Source organism: Myotis davidii, unplaced genomic scaffold (assembly GCF_000327345.1).
Source record: "Myotis davidii unplaced genomic scaffold, ASM32734v1 scaffold12, whole genome shotgun sequence".
Lineage (NCBI taxonomy): Eukaryota > Metazoa > Chordata > Mammalia > Chiroptera > Vespertilionidae > Myotis > Myotis davidii.
In genome coordinates this window covers 37,652-44,279 of record NW_006283630.1, presented here as the reverse complement: position 1 = coordinate 44,279, position 6,628 = coordinate 37,652, and the positions used below count along the sequence as shown (strand labels likewise).

Genomic DNA, 6,628 nt, shown 5'->3' with positions numbered 1-6,628 from the left:
CAGGCAGGCGGGGAACGTTGGTTTCCTCCGTCACTGAAGCAAGCAAGCCTCATGTTAGTTTCAAGCTGCCTGGCTGCTGGCCGCCATCTTGGCTGGCAGTTAATTTGCATATCGCCCTGATTAGCCAATGGGAAGGGTAGCAGTCGTACGCTAATTACCATGTTTCTCTTTTATTAGATAGGATGGATACTAAGGCTGCTTTCACATCTTGGCTATCATAAATAATGCTGTAATGAACATAGGAAGCATATATTCTTTCAAATCAGTGTTTCTGGTGTCTTCAGATGTATTCCCAGAAGTGGAATTGTATGGTCCAAGGAAGTTCCATTTTAAATTTTTTGAGGAAACTACACACTGCTTTCCACAGTGGCTGCACCAGTCTGCATTCCCACCAACAGTGCAGGAAGGTTCCCTTTTCTTCACATCTTCGGCAACACTTGTTGCTTGTTGATTAGTTGATGTTAGTCATTCTGGCAGGTGTGAGGTGGTATTTTATTGTGGTTTTAATTTGCATTTTCCTGATGAGATGAGCATCTTTTCATATGTCTATTTGCCATCTGTATGTCCTCTTTATAGAAGTGTCTATGCAGGTCCTTTGCCCAATTTTTTAATTGAGTTGTTTCTTGGTTTTGTGTTTTTATTTATTTATCTATCTATCTATCTATCTATCTATTTATTTATTTATTTTGGGGGAGTTGGTGTGTGTCTTCATCCAGCACTTCTTTTTTTAAAAAATAATATTTATATATTTATTTATTATATTTTAAAGTAATTCTTAATTGTTGAAAGTATTACATGTGTCCCCTTTGTTCCCTCATTGACCCCCTTCAGCCTCCCTGCCATCCCACCTGCCCAAGGCCTTCAACACCCTGTTGTCTGTGTCCATGGTTATGCATATATGTATTCAAGGTCCTTGGTTGATTACCTCCCACCCCACCTTCCCTCTGAGATTGAGCATTCTGTTCCATGCTTCCATATCTCTGGGTCAAATCTGTTCATCAGTTTATTTTGTTACTTAGATTGCACATCTGAATGAGATCATGTGATACTTATCTTTCTCTGACTGACTTATTTCACTTAGCATGATACTCTCCAGGTCCCTCCATGCTGTAACACAGGGTAAGATATTCTTCTTTTTTACTGCTGCATTTTATTTTATGGTATAAGTGTATCACAGATTTTTTATCCACTCATCTACTGATGGGCAGTTGGACTGTTTCCAGATCTTAGCTATTGTAAATTGTGCTGCTATGAACATAGGGGTGCATACATTCTTCCTTATTGGTGTGTCAGGTTTCTTAGGCTATATTCCTAGAAGTGGGATCACTGGTTCAAATGGAAGTTTCATAGTTAATTTTTTGAGGCAACACTATACTATTTTCCATAATGGCTGCATCAGTCTGAATTCCCACCAGCAGTGTACTAGGGTTTCCTTCTCTACATGTCCTTGCCAGCACTTGTCATTTGTTGATTTGTTGATGATAGCCATTCTGCCAGATGTGTGGTGATACCTCATTGTCATTTTAATTTACATCTCTCTGATGATCAGTGACTTTGAGCATTTTTTCAAAAGTCTATTGACCATTTGTAGCTCCTCTTTGGAACAATGTCTATTTAGGTTCTTTGCCCATTTTTTTGATTTAAATTATTTATTGTTGAAAATATTACATATGTCTACTTTTTACCCCATTGACTCTTCCTTGCTGATCCTTTCCCCCAAGCACATGCCCTCCCCTCGCTATGTCTGTGTCCATTGGTTATGCTTATTTGCATGCATACAAGTCCTTTGGTTGATCACTTACCGCCACACCCACCCATCTTGTATCCTCCTCTACATCCCCTCTGAGGATTGATGATCTGTTCCATGCTTCTATGTCTCTGTATCTACTTTTGTTAATCAGTTTTGGTGTTCATTATATTCCACAAATGAATGACAGCATGTGATATTTATCTTTCCAGATTGGCTTATTTCGCTTAGCATAAGGCTCTACAAGTCCATCCATGTTATTGAAAATGGTAAGAGTTCTTTCTTTTTTTTTTTCAGCAGTGTAGTATTCCATTGTGTAGATGTGCCACAGTTTTTTAATCCACTCATCTGCTGATGGGCACTTAGGCTGTTTCCAAATCTTAGCTATTGTAAATTGTGCTGCTATGAACATAGAGGTGCATATATTCTTTCTGCTTGGTGTTTCTGATTTCTTGGGACATATTCCTAGAAGTGGTCAAATGGAGTCAAATAGGAGTACCATTTTTTTTTAATTCTCAAATTGATGGCACTACTGTTTAATTCGAGAAAGGAATACATTAAGAGAGAGGGGTAATCTGGTGAAATAATTGCTTCTCCCCTTGCCCTCGGAGCTGTATAGACAAACATATTGCTACGAGAGATATCTGAGAGTTTACTGCCTACATTTTCTTCCAGGATTTTTATAGTTTCATGACTAATATTTAAGATTTTTATCCATGTTGACTTTATTATTGTGTATGGTGCAAGTTGGTGGTCTAGTATCATTTTTTTTGCATTTACCTGTCCAATATCCTAATACCATTTATTGAAGAGACTGTCTTTACTCCATTGTATGGTCTTGCCTCCACTATCAAATATTAATTGAGCATAATGGCTTGGATAGATTTCTAGGTTCTCCGTTCTGTTCTACTGATCTATAGGCCTGTTCTTGTGCCAGTACCAGGCAGCTTTGATTACGGTGGCTTTGTAGTATTACTTGATATCTGATATTGTGATTCCCCCAACTTTGTTCTTCTTTCTTGATTTCTCAGGATTGCTGTTCAGGGTCTTTTTGTATTCCATATAAATTTTTGTAGAGTTTGTTCTGGAACTGTGAAATATGCCATTGGTATTTTAATGGAGATTTCATTTAATCTATAGATCGCTTTGGATAGTATGGGCATTTTAATTATGTTGATTCTACAAATCCATGAACCTGGTATATTCCTCCACTTGTCTATATCTTCTTCTGTCACTTTTTTCAACATACTGTTGTTTTCCGAATATAGGTATTTTGCCTCCTTGGTTAAGTTTATTCCTAAGTATGTTAATTTTTTTTTTTTTTGTAATGGTAAATGGTATTGCTTGTTTTGCAGTTGGGGGCAAGCAGGCTGGTGGGGGGGCATTTGGGAGTAATCAGGTCAGAAAGGGGGGCAGTTGGGGTTGAGAAAACCAGAAGGGGAAGTTTGGGGCGAGCAGGCTGGCAGGAAGAGTGGTTAGGGACAATCAGGCAGGCAGGTAAGTGAGCAGTTAGGAGCAAGTGGTCCTAGATTGTGAGAGGGATGTCTGACTGCCAGTGTAGGCCCGATCTCCAGATGGCAGTCACACATCCCATGAGGGGTCCCTGATTGTAGAGGATGCTGGCCAGGCTGAGTAATACCCCTTTGTGCATGAATTTCATGCACTGGGCCACTAGTCCTATCTAATAAAAGACAAAAAGGGTAATTGACCATACCTTCCCTACGCTTCTCATGGGCTAATCAGCGCCATATGCAAATTAACCACCAGCCGGGACCCCCATGTGTGGCCTAAGCCCCATGCACCTAAGCCCCGCCCCCAGCTGGGACCCCAGTGTACCGCCTAAACCCCGCACCACCTAAGTCCTGCCCCCAGTCAGGACCCTCGTGTGCCGCCTAAGTCCTGCTGCCAGCTGGGACCCCATGGTGATCCCAGAACAGGCAAGTGTGGAGGAAGGCAGACCTTCAGGTGGGCCTGCTCCTGGGATCGCCAAGTTCCCTACAGGCAGCACACAGCAGGGCCTTCCCCTGGTCTTTGCAGTGATCTGGTGATCCATGAGCAGGAAAGTGCAGCCTGCAGGCAGCACCCCACCCTGGCCAAAGCTCAAGGGAGAGAAAAACATGCAGTGGAGGCCAGGATCCTGAGAGATCAACACAGAGGGGAGCCTGCTCCAAGCCTCCATGGTGTGGCTGGGGGCAGGACCTCAGCAGACACACACACTCACCCCCCGCCCCCCCCACACACACAGACAGAATACAAAATTACACTATCCTACATTCCAACATGGCTGAAGACTGGAAGAATATATACAAAGAAGAAACTTTTAATGAAAGATGAGATTATGGATCAAAATGCATATTTCATATATATATGTGTGTATATATATATATATATATATATATATATATATATGCCTAAGTGACCGTCCAACAGTTTGACCATTTGTCTGGTAGCTATGACGTGCAATGACCACCAGAGGGCATATGCGCTGACCAGTAAATAAGGGAGCTTGATTTTTTGCAGAATTGCCAATGGGTTAGGTTGCTGCTGGGGCACTGTTTGCCCTGAATCTGCTTCACTTGCACCCTGGACTCAGAGAGGAGGGAGGAGGGAACCGGTGGGTGTCAAGGGCCTGGGCCTGCAGGAGGGGTCTCACAATCTGGGACCCTTTGGGGGACATTGGAGAGCAGGTTTCGGCCAGATCCCTGCAGGCCAGGCCAAAGGACCCCACTGGTGCACGAATCCATGCACCAGGCCACTAGTTGGTGTATAAAAAAGCCATTTATTTTGGGGTGTTGACTTGTATTCTGCTACACTGCCAAATTCATTTATTAAATATTATTAAATATTATAGTTTTTTGGTGAAGTCTTTAGAGCTTTGTATGTACAATATCATGTCATCTGAGAATAGTGAGAGTTTTACATCCTACTTTCCAATTTTGATTCCTTTTATTTCTTCTTGTCTGATTGCTGTGGCTAGGACTTCCAGTACTATCCTATCTAATGAAGACAGAATATGGTAATTGACCCTCACACCATCGCAAAGATGGTGGTGCCCACAGCCAATAATTAGGGAATATGCTAATTGATTGCCCCACCCTCAAAGATGGCAGCACCCACAGCCAAAAGGGAGGGAATATGCTAATTGACTGCCACTCCATCAAAGATGGAGACACCCACAGCCACAAGATGGTGACTCCCAGTCCCCTCATCCCCTGCTGGGGCGGCAGCCATGAACCTGCCTCCAGAGTTCCCTAGTCCCCTCAGCCCCCCAGCCACCCAGGGCCAGCCCGAGGCACAGGCAAGCCTCAGCTATTGGCTGCCCAGCCACCCAGGGCCGGACTGAAGTGCAGGCAAGCCTTGTATGGCAGCTTCCCACCTGCTTAAGGCTGGCCTGAGGCATAGACAAGCCTTGGATGGAAGCTGCCCAGCCGCCCAGGGCCACCCAAGGCTCAAGTAACCAGGGCCGGCTGAGGCTTGCACTGCCAGCAGTGGCCTGAGCAGAGCTGTGATGGGGGCTTCACCTTTCCTTGATCACTGGGTTGCTTCCTGCCCCTGAGGACTCCCGGATTGTGAGAGTGGGCAGGCTGGGCTGAGGGACCCTCCGCTTCAGTGCATGAATTTTCATGCACCAAGCCTCTAATGTTGAATAAGGGTGGTGAAAGCACACATCCCTGTCTTGTTCCTGTTATTAGGGAAAATGTGTTTTTTTTTTTTCCCATTGAGTATGATGTTCACTGTAGGTTTTTTATATATGAACTTTATCATGTTGAAGTATGCTTCCTCTATTTCACTTTGCTGAGTTTTTATCAAAAATGATTATTATTGTACCAGTTTTGCATCACTGGAATAAATCCCACTTGGTCATGGTGTATGACCTTTTAAATATACTAGAAGCCCAGTGCACAAAAATTTGTGCACTCGGGGGGGGGGGTCCCTCAGCCCGGCCTGTGCCCTCTTGCAGTCTGGGACCTCTCAGGGGATGTCCACCTCTGGCTAAGGCCTGCTCCCCAGGAGAACAGGACTAAGCTGGCAGTAAGACATCACTCTGGCAGCCCAGGAGCCCTCAGGGGATGTCCACTTACCAGTGGGGACCAGGCCTAAGCTGCAGTCGGACATCCTTAGCACTGCTGAGGAGGTGGGAGAGGCTCCTGCCACCACCTCTGTGCTGGCAGCCATCAGCCTGGCTTGTCGTTGAGCAGAGCTCCCCCTGTGGGACCTGGCCAGCCTGGGTGAGGGGCTAATGGCTCTTTGCAGACTGACCAAGGTCCCCAATGGGGACCCTCACCCCATGGGAGTGTGGCCAGCCTGGATGAGGGGCTGAGGGCTGTTTTCAGGCTGCCCACAGCCCCTTCAGGTTGAGGGAGTCCCGCTGGGGTGCCTGGCCAGCCTGGTTGAGGGGCTGATGGCCGTTTTCAGATTGGCCATGCCCCCTGGCGACACAAGCTCCCAGCCTCTCCTTTTATTCTTTTTTTTTTTCCCCTGGGATTTACTTATCTTCTACAATTGAAACTTTGTAGCCTTGAGCGGAGCCCAGGGCCGGTCAGGGCATGTGGGAAGCTTGGCTTACTCCATCGCCGGGAGCAACCCAAGCCTCCTGATCACTCCAGCTCCATGGCTGTGGCCATCTTAGTTGGGTTAATTTACATACTTGCTCCTGATTGGCTGGTGGGCATGGCTTGTGGTCGTGGCTTGAGCATAGCAGAGTGATGGTTAATTTGCATGTTTCTCTTTTATTATATAGGATTGCTGGACCTGATTTGCTAATATTTTGTTGAGGATTTTAGCATCTATGTTCATTAAGGATATTGGCTTGTAATTCTCTTTCTTTGTAGTGTCTTCATGTGTTTCTGGAATTAGGGTAGTGCTGGCCTCATAAAAAGA

The 6,628-nt window shown here is 45.0% G+C and overlaps 1 long non-coding RNA gene across 1 annotated transcript in view; it reads right to left on the bottom strand.

The window, feature by feature from the left end:
• Positions 1–4,685, bottom strand: part of LOC107183409 — an 18,118-nt gene extending 13,433 nt beyond the window's left edge. The window contains exons 1-2 of the long non-coding RNA XR_001514205.1: positions 4,675–4,685; positions 349–354 (exon numbers count right to left, since the gene is read on the bottom strand). This is a non-coding gene — a long non-coding RNA (uncharacterized LOC107183409). The remainder of the gene's footprint in view (positions 1–348; positions 355–4,674) is intronic.
• Positions 4,686–6,628: the final 1,943 nt, after the last annotated feature.